The sequence below is a fragment of the Cynocephalus volans genome, chromosome 1 (genome assembly GCF_027409185.1).
Source record: "Cynocephalus volans isolate mCynVol1 chromosome 1, mCynVol1.pri, whole genome shotgun sequence".
Classification (NCBI taxonomy): Eukaryota; Metazoa; Chordata; class Mammalia; order Dermoptera; family Cynocephalidae; genus Cynocephalus; species Cynocephalus volans.
Window position 1 is genome coordinate 258,614,414 of NC_084460.1, and position 20,342 is coordinate 258,634,755.

Consider the following 20,342-nt stretch of genomic DNA (forward strand, 5'->3'; position numbering starts at 1 on the left):
AATATTAGATGGAAAACTACTTTTATATTCCTCTTAATGGTGAACCAGTTTCCAGGATATTATCCAGTAAACAAACCCATTATTTCCCATTGATATGTGATGTCCTCTGCTATGGTTTGAATGTCCCCCAAGCTCATGTTGGACCTTAATACCCATTATGGTATTTGAAAGGTGGGACCTTTGGGAAGTGATTAGATAGCAAGGGACTTGTCCTCATGAATAGACTAAGCCTTTCATGGATTAATGGGTTAATGATTTAAGGAGTTATCATGGTTGTGGATTGATGCTTTATAAGGAGAGCAAGTGAGTGTATTAGCATGGGCTCTTGCTCAGCCCTCACTATGTGAAACCCTGTATCACCAATGCACTCCGTAGCAGAGTCCCCATGAAGAAGAAGGCCTTCACCAGATGTGTCCTCTGGACCTCAGATTTCCCAGCCTCTGAAACTATAAGAAACAAATTTTATTTTCTTATAAATTACCCAGTTTCAGGTATTCTATTATAAGCAACAGAAAACGAACTAATTACTCACACATCCCCTCCGGTATATATGAAGTTCCTATAAAGCCATGGAAATGAACTCTATTTTTCCTGAAATTTTTGCTTTCTTTCTTTGGTCTTCTACATCTTTGTCCTCCCAGGACTTGCTATAGCGTGCTGCATGTTCCCACAAAATACATGCAATTTGCTAATAAAATTTAAAGCTTGCAGAACACTTGAGCAAAAACACCTCTGAGTGGTTTTATGTTACATATTGGGGGAGTCTGACTAGATCTCAGCACCTCCCAAACATGGCATCACTTATCTAAACTTAAAATTACTTGTTGTGAGAAGATATCTTATTCAATGTAGGCACTTTTTCAACATTGCCTCCACTAGATGGGAATTACTCATGCAACTTTATTTCTAAGTTGTTTTTACAGTCATATATAAAGAAAGTGAATACACTGAATTATTCAAGAGAACAACAGAAACAATGATTTAGTTATATATCATTCTTTGTTAAAAAAAATAGTGAAGATCATCTCAGTGTCAAAGAGATTAAGAGGACAAATAACAGACAGACAGGATTATCTCATTCTCCTTTCTAACTGGGCTGGGTTCACCTTATCAGCCCAGCATCAGTGGCAGCAGGACAGGTTTTACAGGCTGCTTCTATTCACTATTTATAGAGGTGTGGTGCCTGGAGCATTTCATGATCATTTTTATTTGCACCAGTCAACCCTCATTAGCCTACTTTCCTAGGACAATAGAATTATAAAATCACTATGTCAGTCTGCCCTATCCTTTTCCACTAATAACTTCTGATCCCAGAGGCTAATTTCAACCAAACCTGGCAGAGTAGCAAAGGGCTTATTATTTCTGTAAAAACAAAGGCACTCACAGGAAAGTGTGGCAGCCTGCACACCTCTAGTTACCCACGGACCTAATATCCACATAGGTTTAGCTAAAAGGCCCAAAGTGTGCGAATCGATTAGACACAAATTTGCTCCATGAACTTGAAAATAACCTAATTTTAGCAAAGAGCGTTCAATTGAAATAGTCTGTTTGAAATATATTTCATAAAACTCAGGTTCCAGAGCCTGCTCACATAACAATCCAGCAAAAGTATTTCTTATTAGTTTATTAGTTTAGTATTTTTTATTATTGCTGTTTTCATATTTTTTATAAATATAAAAATCTTTTTAAGCACATTGTGTAACCTATCTAGGCTTTTTCATGAACACTAATCATATATTGCAAGTCTTTTCTTATTATCGTTACAATGTAAAAACAAGGATATATATATATATGTAATTATAAAATTATAATTTATTTACTGCTATTTAAAAATATTTTTGAAATTACTAACTTTAAAAATCAACTATGAAAATTAATTTCCCTTCTAACTACTTTTTCACATGTACTGACTCCCTTTCGTACCATAGTTGCTTAAAATAGATATTTTTTCTTTTATGACCATGAGTCTATAATGAGTGTTTGACAAACTTCTATCACGTTTCCTTACTTTTTTTGAAATTTGTTATGAGTCACCCTCAACTAATCATGGATGCTTTTTTTGTATATATTCCTAAATTTCTGAAATTATTGTGCCCTTTGTTGTTTTTCTGTTGCTCTTAAACTATTTGAAAATTATATTTTCACACTCAATAATCATGTGTCATCAATTAATTTCTCATGTATAGCAACGGCACTTTAACTATGCCTGTTCCATCCTACACAAACTTATTTTAAGAACCTACATTTTTAAGAACAGTAAGTATTGTCTTATTTGGTTTATATTAGACTTTGTAAACATACTTGCTCTTAATTGTACTCTTTGTTTAAGAAATGGAAGACTCTGACTGAATCAGGATCTGTAGGGAATTGCCTCCCCATTTTTTCTAACACACATACTGAAATATTATGGAGATTGATACAAGATTAGGAAGGAGTTGGGCTAAGGTAGATATAATTCATGTGAGCAAAATGCTTTTCTGGGGAGAAATTGATGGAAAGACTGGCCAGTTGTGTTAGAATTTCAAAATTATTAAAGCTTGTCAGATGGCTAGACTAGTCTCTATCAGGGCCAGGTGCCAAGAAAAGGTCATGAAACTGCTGAAATAGAATTCAACAAGGCAACAGAAGAGATGGCTTCTCCACTAAGAACCGGGGTTAAAATGGAATTGCAGTTCTGAGACTGCAGTATCCCTCACACCCCAATTCTTCCTGACTCAAGCTTTCTGACCTTGCAGGCACATGCCTTTTGGGAATGAGTGTGTTGTAATTATGAAATCAATTTTATGAATAAACATCATTCCTTGTTCATGAAGAGTTACTATTGTCTCCATTAAGAAATCAGTCCCAGCAGTGATGGCATCACCAGAGTAAGAGGCACAGCCTGAATCATAAAGGTTTGGTCCTCGGGAGTCCACTAAGTAGTATCACTCTTTTATGCTACCACCAGCAATGAGGGATAGGAGCATCTCTTAGCAAGGATCAGAGTTTATAGTTTGTTTGTTTGTTGTTATTCTGATTTTGTAATTCTAGGTCTTCTCTGCCAATAGCAATGGTATAGCCCCAACTTAAAGAACAGTTAGCAGCTGGGTGGAGGTAATAGGGCTCTCCCACTTTCATTGGCTAGGCAAGAATAACCAGGAGTGCCCTTTGGGTGGATGTGAACATTCTTTAGAATTCCTCTTTCCTCCTTTCTTTTCCTTCCTTCCTGCCTCCCTCCCTGCCTGCTTCCTACCTGCTTGCCTTCCTTCCTGCCTCCCTCCCTACCTCCTTCCTTCCTTCCTTTTGGTTTGTGATTTTCTTCATCTTAAAAAAGATCCTCATAGAGGTAGTCTAAATCAGCTTGCGATATTTTCATCATTTTCAAACTTAAGTTGTGAATATCTTATGCTTCAACTAGATAGAGTTGTTTTGTGTTTAAAAGTTTGAATAATGGATTAATATTTTACTAATCCTCTACCAACCAAGTCGTTTTAGTCAACATTGTGTTTTTTTGACATTCCTCAGTGTTGATATATTTATACCACTTTTGTTCATTTTAATTGCCATATTTCATGAATTTAGTAAACTTTTTTTGTCTTTTTTCTAATGAGTGACAGTCAAGTGATTTTTTTTTTTTGTCCCCACTGAAATGTAGATGTGGAATTACTTTGCAAAGGGTATGTGAGTGTTCAAATTTCTAGGTAATGCTGAATAGCTTTTTAAAGTGAATTTAACAATTAGACTCCTATTTTCTTTGTGTTATAAGACTGCAAACATTCTGCCAATTTCAGATATTTTATTGTTTTAATTAGTAGAGCTGACAGTCTTTTCCAGTGTTCATTGACCATCAGTTTCTTCTTTCTTCCAGGTTATCTGTTCATATTCTTTACTCTTTTAAAATCAGATTTTGGCTTTTAAAATTAAATTGTTTTATATATATATCATATATTACATAATGATACAATATATATTACAATGTTATAATGTATATTACATCCATATAATTATATATTACTATATTGTATTATAATATAGTTACATAAATCTGATTATATATTACATTACATATAATATGTGTGTGTGTGATATATTCAGGTAGCTCTCACAATAATCTATATCTACCAATATTCACTCCCTTGAATGTTCTTCTCCTATATTGAATCACCAAATCGAGGCTGGTTGTCTGAAACTAATAATGATGCTGTGTACATTTTGAGGGTAGGTCATAAGGGTTTTTTAACTTCGACCTTAGTCTCTTGGAACACACTTCTTGGAGCCCTGAGTTGCCATGTTGGAAACCCCATGCAGAGACTACATGAAAATGTTTTGGAATTATATCAAGAAATATACCCAGAGAACGCGGGTAGAAATGTTATCCCTGTCAAGTATTGTCCAAAGTACAAATTAGTGAGCAAAATGAAAGATTTTTGTTGCTTTGAAGCACTTTATTTTGGGATGGTTTGTTGAATAGTAATATAAAATGAAATGTGTATGTCTATCTATCTAGCATCTACCATCTATGTAACTACCTATCTACCTATCTACATAAATGCATACACATATCCAAGTTCTAGATATTAATCTTTTATTATTTATGTAGAATGTAAATTTATTCTACTATGTTATGTTAACTATTTCACTTTTTTTTAAACCTCACATAATGTTTTTGTTTTAGACAAATTTGTTATTCTTCTTTGTGGCTTTTGCTTTCCTTTAATGTCTTTTTAAATAAATTCTTCCCTACTCTGGTGTTGTAAAGATATTTGTTTCTTTTCCCTTGTAGAAATTTGGCAGGTTTTCTTTTTTAATTTTTAATTATTAATCCATCTGGAAATCGTTTTTATGTACGGTGTGATGTAGGTATCTAATTTTATATTTTTTTCATATGGATAACTAGTTTTCCCAGTATGTTTGTTGATTAATTTACGTTTTTCACAATTTTTAAAGCCATCTCTTCTATTGATGTTTACATTATATATGAAACTGTTTCTGAGCTCATTTTTTTTATTGGTTGCCAAAACCACACTGTTGTAAATGTCTTTAGCATTCTATAAAGAAAATCCTTATATCTCTTATATCTGGTAGTTATTTTCTCAGTTCTTAGCTCTATTAGTTATTTTATTACATTTTTTTTTCTTGACAACTTAAGCTCCTTCTTTGTACTATGAAATTGACAGTCAAGATCTGTGAAAAAACTGCTAGAATTTTGATTTGAATTTTTTAAAAATTATCAATTAATGGTGGTAATGAATCACGTAAAGTGTTGTGTTTTCAATCTGTGAAGATTTTTTGTTTATGTGTATCTTCATAGCATGGATATTTGAAAATATCAAGGTTGGGGGAAGGATTTTTTTTTTCTTTTCTTGGGGTTTGCTGGTAAAACTGCATGATTGTCAGTAGAAGGCAAGCCAGCCCTGGGTGGGAGGTCAGACTACATAACCTTCATAACATACCTATGAAGGTAGTAAAATGAATTATACAGACTGATGCTTGAATGCTATTTCTAACTCTGACTGTGAAACTTTGGGAAATTGTTGAACTTCCCTGTGCTCCTTTTATTATCTGTAAATTGGAGCTGATTATATTTATTTCAAAGTATGATTGGAAGGGCTAACCAAACACCTAACACAGCACCTGTTCCTCACCTGCTAGACACATTTAGTTCCCCCCCTCTTTTTTTGTCTCTGTAGCAATTTGCAGTGTCCTCAGAGACAAACTCTTTGCTATGAATTGCAAAGACAGGCAACGTCCTTAGAGACGAGGGTGCTCCATATAGAGTTATAACAATGATAAAATTATTAGTGATAATCCTAAATCAATGTGATGAACCATCAGAATCAGATCCCAAATTTTATGTTAAAATACATATGGTTTCTGTATTCTCAGGACTAGATTAATTAAAATTGTTTCACATGTCTGGTTTTGGGGGGTTGAGGGGCTATATTTCTAAGAAATCTCTGTCAGACCATTCTTGTGGAGCTCTTATCAGAAACTTCTACTTTGTAAATTTTATGTATTCAAAGTATGAGCTAAAGTCACACTCTAGGAGAGGTTCAACTTTCTGTACTCAGAGTCACTCTCTATCAGTATACTTAAAAACAAAAAAACAAAATGAGACAATTTTGCAACCACTGTAATGAATATTATGAATAAGACTCTTCCAGGGAAAACATGTAAACCCCATAAGTTAAGACACTGTAAATTTTAGGGTTATGATTAATCTGACAATCACATCATCCATGAGACATTATCTTTGTGAACTTAGTTATTTTATTCCAAATTATAATTTTAGTCAATTCATCATGTATTATTCAAGGTGGAAAAAACACTATAGATTATGTAGTTCAATTCTACGGTGTTAAGGTCACACGATGTTTTGGATGAGAAATAGGACTACAACAAAATTGTATGATTTCTAGCTAAGTAATCAACTTGTATTTTTTTTCCTTTCTAGAATGAAAAAAAGATATTATAGGAGATATATCTTTAACAATATTTTGAAAATGTAAGATGAAAAATTAAGATACTAAGTTATTCTTATAGCAATAAAAAGCCTATAGGATAGCTATATAATACCCAGAGCTTTCTAAATATTGTATCTATATTTTAAAATGACCTTTGCCAATGGCATAAGGTAAGTGCAATTTATCTTCAATGAATCAAGCTTGTCACTTTTGCCAAAGCAATTTTCTCACACTATCTCTTTCCACATTTTTTAAATTTACTTATATAAAGAAAAGGGGAAAGATTGGTATTTTTCACCAAAATTGCAAATATATTTCCCAACCATTACCCAAAGTGCAGGTTATTTTATTATACTATGTATTTATTAATGAACTGATTATTCTGGCATACAAAATCCTAAATAAGATTGAATACCTTTTTTATTGTAATATCTTTATTCTTAAATGCGCTTATCTTCCTTACTTTCCTTCTGCTAACCCTTTTTCTTTTTGTTTTTAAAAGTTGCTTTTTATCCCCAAATTAATTCTCTGCCTCTTGTCAGACAGAAAGATAGAAAATATGCACAAGTGACATAAAATCTTGGTAGTAGTTACATGGGATTTTCAGGGAAAACAAATCCATCTTGTCTTTTGTATGCATGAGCTAACTCATCCATATATTCCCATTGGAAACAAAAAGAAAAAGTTAGGGAAAAAATACAAATTAGAATCTTTACCTCAATGCCAATAATTTTATTCCCACTTTCCAGTCTTTCCATAGAATCTCTTCCCCCAAACTTCTCACGATCATTTTTTACTCAGAAAACAAAACACAAGGAACTAGAAACTTAGGAAAAAATAAAGTTAGGTAATTCAAGCCTTTGACAAATGGTTACCAAAATATTGTATTTTATTTTTAGTTCCTCATTATAATTCTGACTTTTTTATTGCAAATAAAGAAGATAATGTAACTTCATGGTGTACAAATTTATGTAAACTTTGTAGAAATTCCCAAGGACTTCTTATTAAACTTAGAATAGCATCCAAACTCCTTACTATGAACTGCAAGCTCCTCCAGGTTCCAAATGCACATTTCCTGTCATCTTTCCACTCACTGTTCCCACATCCAGCCCAAGGCATCTTTTGTTTCTTTGAAAGTACTTTGCATGGTTCTTGCCTCAAGGCCAATTGCTGCCACTTTTGTCTAGAGCACAGTACCCCAGATCTTTACAAGGCTGGTTCCCACATATCAACAACTACTATCCTCCTTCTCTAAAAGTTTACTCACACCCAGATATTGTTGCATTATTCTCTTTATTTTCTTCATATTATTTATCACCACTTGAAATAGCCTGTTTATTTTTTCTTGCTGTATTCTGCCTAACCTGGTGGAATTTAAGCACCACGAGAACAGAACACTTGTTGGTTTATACTCTCTACAAGTGTTTATACACACAACATTTAGGTGGCATTTTATAGGTTCTTTGTAAATGTTTTTGGATGCATAATTGAATAAATATATGCCTTTATTACAAATATAGTATATTTAAAATGCACTATTTATAAAGGACACTAATAAAGAAATTTCTCATAGCTAAGTTATTTAAGTATTCCTCATATACAAATTAACTTTAAAAGGTATTTACTATCTTCCAGAAATGCTATATTTATCTTACCAAAAATTTGTTGTAAATAGAAGAGATTACATTATTTTGTTGATACAATTTGCATTAGTAGAATAATAATGAAATTTTAATTTTATTCTTTATGGTTTACTGTTGCTTATCTATGAATTAGATTTATAGAGGAAAACTTGGTATTAAAACAGTAATAAACCATAGGAAAGAACAACAAAAAGGAAAGCTGGAGAAAATGGAAATATGAACTGATAAGAATGGGGTGATAAGAAAGTGTCTTCTACATATTTTAATTAATGGACTTTTATCCCAACTCAGTATATTATCCGAATGTCACTTTTACATAAATGCCCACATTGTCAAGTTAGTGCTTTTCTAAGACTTAACTTTGAGGTCAGTGATTCCTGGTGTCATCTTGGTATCAAAGAATCATCTCTTCCTCTTCCTAGTGGAACATAGCCTTTTAAAGTAAAGATCAGTTGATTTGGTGAACAAATCCATACTAATTTGCTAATAGGAGATACTTTAAGCAAAACATCTTGTTCTGGGATTCTTCCATTGATGTTCACATTTTAAAAAGTGACATTGAGCAGACCCTTCACTAATTTGACTTATAAATAGATGAATGTCTCTAATGGTGGGAATATAAAGACAGCTAGTAAAAGACGATTGTGTTCTCTTTCCTTCATCCTAGTAGGAATTTAGGGTATGTAGAGGCTCATGAGGCCTTATGGTTTTCCTTTTCAATAATCTGCTATAGGCTGCTTACTTATTCATTTATCCAATACGTATTGTCACTAATATTCACACTCTTTCTGTGTGCTGTGTAAGAGGAACATAAAGTCACTAAACCTGAGCAAAATCACTCTCTGCTTTAAGGAAGAGTCCTTCAAACCCACAAAGATTGCTGAGAACACTGCTTGGGTTCTCTTTCTCAATTACCTTTGGCTTTCCATTAGTCACAATTTAGTTGCCACTTAACTCTCTTAAATCTCCACAACTTACTTTCAAATGGGTGAATCTACACAAGTAATGTTGGTCCAATTATACATGACTTTAGTAAGGATATAAAGTTCTTTCAGGTTCTCAGCAAATGCTGACTATAATCTGAGTCCCCTCACAGAGCAACATTTTTGATATGACCTAATTTCTTGAAAACACTCGTATACACAGGGATTGACCATATTGCATACAATCTTATTTTGAAAACATGACCCTAGAGAAATGGTAAGTCACTTAACATTTATGGAGTCTAATACTAATTTAAAGTTGTATTTTACCAGTGAGAGAAGAATTTTCTTGTTCAATTATTTGTAATACACAAGAGTACTTCAAAAAGTTTGTGGAAAGGTTTGTATTATCTTTCAATTCTGTTTTTCCATGAAGTTTTGTATATATATGTATATATACATGTACGTAGAAATATGAATGACTACTCAAAGAATATTTCTGGTCCTGAAGTCTTTCAATAAGAGGAGATTTTTGAAGAGAGGTTTAAAAGATATCCTTGAGACTTATGAGGCAGCTTGGTAGGAAACCCAACTAAAAGAAAGGGCACAGTATGTGCAGAAATGAGCTAGCAAATTAACGTAAGGAGGCAAAAGAACGGGCAGAGCAGTGGCAGAGAGGAGGAGCTGGGGGTGGAGGGTAAATATAACTGATGTAGATCCTTGAATACCAACGTTTGAATAAAACACATGCCATTTGTCCTGCCTAAAGGAGGAAAAGGAGCATAACCTAAAATGGGTCATTTGGCTAACAGGACTCTAGAGAGAGCCCAAGTCAACCTTCTGAGTGCCAAGCACACAAAGCAAATTAAATATATATCATTTAGTAACAAGTGGGCTTGCAACAGCCAACACAAAAGAAATGGAGTTATACATAATTGAATATGTAGTTTTATCTACTCGGCTGCATCTTCCTAAAAAAAAGATTGATGTAGTTACATGCAAGACACAGTGAAAATACTGAATATAAATCAGTATTAAAAATTGATGTCCCTGGTACATACAGAGGTTAACTTCCCCCCCTACAACAAGGAAGAATGTTAGTGCATCTCAAATGCAGCCCAGCTTACTTTTCCCAGACCACTGCAGCCCTGAGTATTCCAAGGTGCTTGATTTCTAGCTCATCAATCCTAATTATTTCTCTTCCCCACTCAGGGTTAAATATACCTTAATGGATCTTAAATATGCCTTACAAAGAGGCTGAATTAGAGACTTATCTTACCCATGACATACGATTATTAATTAATGAGGGTCAGCTGCAGCTGATACGTATAGTACGGGAAATCATTGCAGACTGAATTATGCACTGTAGAACAGGAAAGAGCACATTTTATTAGAATCATCAAAATTTCCTGTTTCCAAACTAATTCAGTTAACTCTTTTCTGTAGTTTAAACAAATTGTGTTTATGTCTTTCAGGTTGCTGCAATTTCCTTCTAGCAAATAAAATGCCTGTATCTTTTCATTAAGAGCAATAAGTTTCCTTCCTACAACAGTTAAATTCTGTTCTAGCATTACAGTTCTCCTTTTTACTATTGGGTGGGGGTCATGTAGAGTGTGCATTGTTAATCTTCAGAGCTTGAGTCAGTGTTGGCAGCCCACAGTGATGGAGAAACTAACATGCAGATATCTCTATAGGCTCCCAATGCTGTTTCCCAACCAAAGAAAAATGGATTATGACAGAGTGACAATTAACTTAAACTACTTTTCCCTTTTGAGACATTCTTTCCACCTGAATAGACTCTGGTTATATAATATTATCTGAGATTTTGATTTGTGAATGTTCATCTCATGAGAGTGTCCTTTTGAAGTTTGAGATCTTATTAAAACAAAGGATGTCTGATGACCTTCGCTCCAACCAACTGAACTATATCACAGAGCAGATGTGCAAAGTCTCTTGGAGAAAAGATCTGTTTGAAAATAAAGCAAAGTAAAACAAAATCACAATGCCTCAACCTTAATATACTGACTTGTTTCCACTGGGGATATCACAATTGTCGGAATGCATTCTTAATATGAGTGTAAAGCACAGCCTCCTTGCCCAACCACTGAGCTAGCCAGATATGGCGATTAAGATTCTCACACTTCTTTTCCTTTAGAGTGATATCTCCTTTTTTCAGCCTTTCCCAAATCTTAAGTTTCTGTTCCAGCTGACAAGAACTGGGGACAGGGGCATCCTTACAGATGTAAGCATTCATTGACTTTCACCCGGTGCCTTTACATTAATTTATTGCCCACTAAAATGTAAGATCATGGAGGCCAGAAATTGCTTAATTTTCTTTGCATGGCAGCTTCTTTAAATGATGTGTATATTAGAATTTAAAAATTACTTGTTGATAATTTTAAGGAGATAAAATGGAGCAATTGCTGCAAATTTCTTGCTCAAAGAAATATGTCCTTGATGGAGTTTGGATGTGTTGTCCCCTCCAAAACTCATGTGGAAATTTGATCTCCAATGTGGCAGTGTCGGAAACTGATTGAGTCATGGGGGCGGATCCCTCATGAAGGGATTAATGCTCTCCCTAGGGGAAAAGGGAATTAATGAGTGAGTTCTCACTCTATTAGTTCCAACAAGTCCTGATTGTTTAAAGGACCCTGGCACCTCCTCTCTCTCTCTCTCCCCCCACCCGCCGCCTGAGGCCCATGGCAGATGCAGCTGTCCCAGAATCATAAGTCAAATAAACCTCCTTTCCTTATAAATTACTCAGTCTCAGGTATTTCTGTTATAGCAACACAAAACGGACTAAAACAGTCCTTATTAGTTAGAATAAATTTTAGTGCATTGTTAAATCACGCAGTTTAACAGTTTTCTTTCTTTTAATAGGATAATTGTCTTTGTTGGCTTCTAGAATTTATTCTTTTTTTAGTCTAATTACAGGAAAATCTCATATGTGACAATTCTCTCCTCTCCTTCACCCTTTACTCCTCTGTGTTTGTTTATGTGGACTGCTCCACTGCTATTGTTTCTGCTTGTTCACTCTAACAATCTGGAGGTCTATGCTCTGCCACTCAGGCAGAAACAATCCCAGAATGCAGAATTTCCATATTGCTTAGCCGTTAGCATCCTTAGTTCTGTTTGTGCATTCCTCTTCTCCTGCCTCTGCTCAACTTCCTTTATTTTTTTTTACTGAAATGTAATTGTTTTATAATTGTTTATATATATATATATATATGTATTTATTCGTGGAGTATAGCGTTGGATATTGATACCTGTGTACAATGTATGGTGATCAAGTCAGGATAATTAGCATATTCATCATTACAAAACATAATCATTTCTTTGTGTTGAGGACATTCCATTTCTTCTCTTCTAGTCACTTGATAACATGCAGTAATTAATGTCCATCTTCCTTTTCAACGGAAGCACCCAGACGTCTGATATCTTAAAAATACAGTAGAAATGGGTGTGATTTGAAGTTGAGTGGGATAATTGTTCTAACTTAGGATTCTAAAAATGTCACTTAACACCCTGAAATCAACCTTTATAAATTTATGACAGTAGTTACCAATTTGCAAATTTTGAGTTGAATATTATGCATTTGTAAACTACAAATTTTTTTTTTTCCTGCTAACTATATATTTTACTCATAGAATTAAAAACTCAGACAGGATTATTTACACAAATAAGGAAAAACCCTTACAAATGTAGAATATAAAAAAAATAAGGTCATTTTAAAAAGTTTTGCCTACTTAATCTCCAAAAGTCTGTGGCTGCCAAGTATCAGACATACAAGCTTTTTTAAAGTACATTTCTTTCCTCTCTCTTCTCCCAAATGGCTTGATGTTAAGAACCAAAGTTCACATGCTTAGTTGATTCAGCATGAAAGTTTCAGAATTCAATGGTAGTAGCTTTCAAACAAGTTAACCTTATTGCAGTTCAGCTGATTAGAGTAAATGTCAAAATGCAAATTAATTTTTTGGTCACCCTGCACAATGGAATACTAAGCAGGTGTTAATTCTGTAGAAAACTGACTTTAATTCTGCAAGGCTTGCACCAAAGTCTTATTGGTGAATGAAATTAGCTGTGGTTTTTAACTTCTCTCTTTTCATGCTCCTGTATGATTTATTCTCATCATAACCCCTGAGTTCTACTCATGAGGCTTAAGTTATTCCCTTGATAGAAAAGACCTTTCTTTTGGCACATAATCTTGGCTTATCCAGCACAGACTGCACTGCCACACTTAGCATACTCTTAGTTACATCTCAATGTATATCTGTTTGAAGACCTACTTCTGGAAACTAACATATACAGAGCTAACATTAAACACACACACACACGCACACACACACACCCCTCTTCATTTTCTGATGCTGGACAGAGACTGCAACTTCTCGGGCAAGATTAGGCTCTATTTTAACACCAGTGTTTCAATTTTGAAGTCGAGATAGTTCAAAATTAACTCCATAATTGGTTAACCCTTAGAATTCTTTCCTTTCACATTTGGACATTGAGCAATTTCAGTCTTCCCCAAATAAATTTTATTTTGTGTAAAGACTGACTCTGTTTTAAGATAACATTCAGAGGATGCCCAGTATTTTGCAAAAAATAGGCATTTGAAAAATATTAAACTTTTAAAAAATTTTTCAATAAATAGTAATGGTGGTATGTTGACTTTTTCAGAAAATATATATGCATTTTAATATAGGTTTCCCCAATCTAACCATAAATAAATGGCTTTGGTGAATATTCCAGACATTCTGAAGGTTTCTTAAAGAGATATCATTAGAAAAGGGAACAATTTTGTACACCTCAAATTGCAGCATGGAGAGATGGCTGTTTTCAAAATTAAATGTACTTATAAGATGTTTAAATAAACTGTCATTAACTTTAGGGTTAATTATACTGTTACTTGTAACAGGTAAAGATTGTACATATAACCCAATATTTGTTTCAATATAGATTTATTGAATAATTATTTCCAACAATTACTTAATTCTTAGTATGAGGGATTATATTATTCCTTATTCTCACCTTAGCTTTGCTTTTGTACACACCAGGCATTTAGTCAATAAACTCCATAATATTATTGAAATATCTGGGAAAAGATTCCACACATTGCTTATTTATTCCTGTTCTGATTGTGGTAGGTGTGAAGATAAAACACAAGAGAGTAGGAGAAACTTATCACCTTAATGCTATGGGGCCTTCATAAATATGCTACTGTCTTTGATCAAGTTAATTAAATGTGTTGGTCAAATCATCTGAGGCAAAATGCTAGAAATAATTTTCTTGAAAGTTCTTTCATTTTCTCTTTCTCTTTGCTCAAAAATAACAAAAGTAGTTTAGCTACTGGACATACATTATCAGAGATTTCAAGAAACATTACCTATTGCACAAATGAATACAATTGCAGGCCAATCCATTTTAAGTAATAGTTGTATCACTTCTGGGTATATTGATTACTGATATTATATTGCACAAGACTACTGTTGCATTGTTAGTAATCCAGTACCTTGCTCTTGTATAGGTCTTTGGCTTACCATAGTTTATCCTGCTAATAAAGATTTCAATGGTTAAAACCATTCATTTATTCACTCAATAAATGTTTCCCGAGTTCCTACTCTGGGCCAGGTACTCTTCTAGGTACTGGAAATACAAAAGTGACAAAGCAGATAAAAATCTATCATTAGAAGAGCTAACATTCTTGTGAATGATAGGACAAGAAAAAAGTAAGAAAAGTAGCAAAGCAAGAAGAGGAAATTAAGTGAAGTAATGTATATCCACTGCAATGTTCTTTCTTAATATGGAAATATGGAATAGTTTTACATAAACTAGTTATTGACACAAAGACAAAAAGATATGACACACTTGGTACTTTAAAAGAATATGTTGAGCATGATTTACTGTGCACAAAGGGCATTGAAGTAAATTGTTAAAATGTGTAAGAAAGTAAATGTCAACATGGCACCTCGGTTTGGAAAGGAATAAACACATTACATTTATCATGTAATTGTGCTTTGAATTGGAAATAATACTACACATAAAATCCTAGTAAATTATAAATTAAACAAGGTAAGTTAGGCTTCTGTAGAAACTCATACAAGCTGTTTCTAGCTTCATAAATCACTGCTTTGGAATTGTAAACTGAATAACTGAATAGTGTATTAGAGACCATTATAAACAACTATATGCCAACAAACTTGAAAACCTGGAGGGAAAGGATAAATTTCTGAACACATAAACTACCTATACTAAACCAAGAAGACATAGAAAACATGGACAGACCAATAACAAGCAATGCAATCGAATCAGTAATCAGCAGTCTCCCAACAAAGAAAAGCCCAGGACCAGATAGTTTTACTTTGGAATTCTACCAAATCTTTAAAGAGGAATTAATACCAATTCTCTTCAAACTACACCAAAAAATTGAAAAAGAAGCCATTCTTCTAAACTCATTCAGACACCAAATCACAGGCAACAAAAGCAAAAATAATGAAGTAGGACTACATCAAACTGAAAAGCTCTGCACAGCAAAGGAAATAAGTAACAAAATGCAAAGGCAACCTACAGAATGGGAGAAAATATTTGTTAACCATATATCCAATAAGGGGTTAATATCCAAAATACAGTATATAAGGAATTCATACAATTCAGTAGCAAAAAACAAGAAAACAAACAAACAAACAAAAAAACAATTAAATCATTGGCTAAGGACTTGAACAGACATTTTTCCAAAGAAGGCATACAGATGGCCAATAGGTGGATGAATATGTACTCAACATCACTTATCATCAGAGAAATGCAAATGAGAACCATAATAAGATATTACCTTACACCTTCTCAGATGTGTCTTAGCAAAAAGACAAAAGATAACATGTACCAGTGAGGATGCGGAGAAATATAAAATCTTGCACACTGTTGGTGGGAATGTAAATTGGTGCAGCCATTATAAAAACTTTATGGAGGTTCCTCAAAAAATTAAAAACAGAAGTACCATGCAATCCAGTAATCCCTCTTCTGGGTATATATCCAATGAATATAAAATCAGTATCCTGAAGAGATAGCTGTACTATCATGTTCATTGCAGCATCACTCACAATAGCAAAAAATAGAAACAACCTAAGTATCCATTGATGGATGGATGGATAAAGCAATATACTGTATGTATACAACAAAATATCATTCAGGCTTATAAAGAAGGAAGTCTTGCCATTTGTGAAACATGGATGAACTTGGAGGACATTATGCTAAGTGAAATAAGCCTGACACAAAAAGAATACTTAATGATCTCACTTATATGTGAAAAATGTCAAATTCACAAAAACAGTGTAGAATGGTGGTTACCAGAGGCTGGGTGTAACAGGAAAGGTTTGGGAAGATGTTGGTCAAAGGGTACAAAGTTTCAGTTATATGTGATGAATGAGTTCTAGAGAGCTCGTGTACAATATGGGGACTATAGTTAACAATAACCTATTGTACACTTGAAATTTGCTGAGAGAATATATCTTGTGTTCTCATCACACACAAAATAATAACTATGTGAGGAGATGGATGTTAATTAACTTGACTAGTTTTCAGTTCACTATGTTTGTGTATATCAAAACATCACAGTGTATACCTTAAATATATACAATTTTTATTAAATTATAAAATATAAATTAAAAACAATTAAATTCAGGTATGGATATTTGGAAACAACCCATTTGCATTCTTATATTACAAAATATATTAATAGAGTACATGCAAAGAAAAAAACATGTATAAATTTTACAATAAAAAGTAACAAGCTTCTCAAATTTCTTGAGAAGAGGAAAGACTTTTAAAATGTGAGAGAAGAGATAAAAAGATATAATTTTAAATTTCTGTATATTAAAAATCACGCACAATAAATATACAGTTTTTGTCAATTAAAATAAAAAATACATTTTAAAAAATAAAAAAAGTAAATGTAGAGTGATAGAAGCAATAAAAAGGCAACATGATTTAAATTTGTATTTATAAAAAATCATCACACATAGAATAAAATACATGAACATTTAAGAAATTTTGGAAAATACTAAAAAATGTATTTTACACAATATGTTCACATGCATATATATGTGTGTGTTTATATATATGTATATATACATATACATATAGTCTATGAATCAATAAGAAAAAGACAAACACCACATGGAAAAAGCAGAAAATTGATGTGAGCATATCAGTCACAGTAATAGAATTATAATTGACTTATAAATATGTAACTTTATGTTTCATAAGTAATTAAGTCTAACATTTCCTCTAACAAGATTTCATTTTGCCTGCCAGATTAGCAAAGATTTAAAAAATGAATATATTCATTTTCTAGTAAGTCTAATGAGATAGATCATCTCCTAGTGAGAGTATATATTGCTGAGTCTTTACAGAATGCAATTTAGATATGTGAGACTTATATATGTTCATTCCTTTTTATTGATTAATAAGAAATATGAACAAAAGTTATACACAGAGATGATTGTCACAGCATAATTTATGATAATGAAACAACAAGGGGCAATTTAAACTCATACTGAGATACATATGAATGATGGAAAACCTCGAAGGAATTAAAAGTTATGTTTTATGAGTCATTTTGTTGTGCAGAGACATGTCATGATATGTTATAAAAAGCAAACTACAATAAACTTTGTATAAACAATATATTTTAACTATGATGGTGAAATACACTTTTAGAAAGAATATGTTACAAAATTATCAAAATTTTAACATTTGTTATCTCTCCCGATACATTTGAGATGATTTCATTATATTTTTTGCACATAGTAATTTCTTCAGTTAAAATGTGTTATTATGTAAAAAAACAATTTGATAACCAATAACCTCTTTCTGAATTTGGATAAAAAGTATAGCATTGGGTCAAATGCTTCAGTAATTACCAGGTGATGGAAGATACATGATTATTTTGACAAAGATAAATGTATTTGTTATATAAAATCTGTAAAAACCAAGCCAATGAGCATAATTTATTCCAGGCAGTTTCTTTTTAAATTTTATTTTATTATGAATATTCATGAGATACAATGGTGATTGTCACCCCTCATGTCATGATGTTAGGGCCAGATTCATACTGGCAGCATATTCATTAACAGAAATTGCCTCTGTACCCCGTGTCCCCCACTCAATTATCCCCACCTCCCTCCCCCGTCCCCCCATTCCACTTTGTAGCTCAGGGAATGTTCTCTCCCTCTGCAAGACCAACACACCACTGTGGTCTTTCTTTCCTTCCTTCTTTCTCTCTTAGCTCCCACATATGAGTGAACACATGTGGTATCTATCCCTCTGTGCTTTGCTTATTTCACTCAACATAAGTTTCTCCAGACTCATCCATGTTGTTGCAAATGGGAGTATTTCATTCTTTTTTATGGCAGAGTAGTATTCCATGGTGTATATATACCACAGCTTCCTTATCCAATCATCCATCAATGGACATTTAGGTTGGTTCCATATCTTGGCTATTGTGAACAGAGCTGCAATGAACATGGGAGTACAGGTATCCTTTTGACATGATGATTTCCATTCCTCTGTGTGTATACCCAGAAGTGGGATTGCAGGATCTTATGGAAGTTCTATCCGTAGTTGTTTGAGAAACCTCCATACTGTTTTACATAGTGGTTGTACTAATTTACAGTCCCTCTACTTGTTAGTTAGAAACTTCCTAGAGCTGAAAAATGTCTATGCAGCTCCAGGAAGTTTCTAACTAACAAGTAGAGGGATTTTTTTTTTTTCCTGACCTTTTTTTTTTTGGCATCTGGCCAGTATGGAGATCGAACTCTTGACCTTGGTGTTATCAACACCACCCTCTAACCAAATAACTGAGCTAACTGGCCAGCATTTGTTTTTATTTTTCAAAGTATAAAGACTAGAAGAAATTTAAGATATTTTGTGAAGCAAGATCCTGGAGGAGATCAGTCCAGAGCAAATGCACAAGTAAAGACTGAATGCTTCTTTTTTTTAGGAGAAAAAGGACAAAAGATGAGGGTGAGTGAGGATAGAGATAAAACTTTTATTGGAAGGTAAGGATAAATAAACTGTATGAGATATGCCCTCCCTCAATTTCGTGGCAAAGCCTCCAAACTTATAATTTCAGACTGACTTCAGAGAGTGAGTAAGATGGGAAAGTACAAGGACGTGTGGAGGGCCTGGGATTTTGATGCTGGAGGAAGGGTCTGGTGAGGCCGGATGATTGACTTCACTCACCCCATCCTCTTACCTGGTTCTTGACTTCACCATAGGAAAGAATTCAGGAGCCGAGTCACAGCAGTAAGTGAGAACAGGTTTAATGCAACTAATAAGAGACACAGATTTCACAGCGAGAGTGAGGCCTAGCTTTAGAGACTGAGCAGAGCCCACTCCAAGTTTAACACAAAAGTAAGAAATAAACACTTAAAGTTTAATACAATGTGCAGGCTGGCTCAAGAGAGTGACTAGTCACCTGCTAAAATAAGTCTAACATGAAAGTAAAACATACACACCTCCACCAGTGAAGTACATATTGGCCCCAGGAAAGTGAGCAACCACTCTGCCTCCTACCAGGATTCAGCTTTTATAGTTTCACTATCTAATGCATATTCAAGCTATCTAATGAATATTCAATTAAGGGGGTGGTCCCCCCCCTTATGTAACAAATTCTCGTCATGCACAATTGGTCTCTTTTTAGAGCATGCTCATTTGTCAGATTTTTTCACTTGCACCAGACATATTAAGAATATTCTGTGCTCTTTAGCACCTCTAATGGAAGGTGACCAAAAGGATAAATTCCACTTTACTGAGCATGCTTGGCTACTAGAGTTATATAACCTCTCTCTCTACTGAGCAGGCCCAGCTACTGGATCTGCGTAAGCCAGCACCTTGTGGTTTCAATTTCCCTGTGTTGGTGCTGAAAACAGGTCTAACAAGCAACTATAACTTTCCTCCAGGGAGTACCTAAAGGAGGGGCCTTAGACCTTGGGAAGTGGCTTGAAACCCAGAGGCCTGTCCTGTAACTTGAGCCCATGGAAACTGAGAACTTCTTATCTCCATTTGAACTGCTGCTACTGTGATTGTACTGCTCATGTAAAGGTTGCTGCACAGTTCTGAAGGCCTGACACAGTAATTAATTAATGATGTTATCTTGGAATTAGTTTTTGTTCAACACTCTCTGGTTATAAGGATGGTTAAAATGCATAAAAATGGTATTTTTAGCAATTTCATAGTGATTGTGTTAATATTTTAGAGGCTGATAAATTTGAGGGAGTTAATGAGAATGTATGTAAACCGTACATTTGAGCGACAACTCCTCAAACTTCCCTACAACC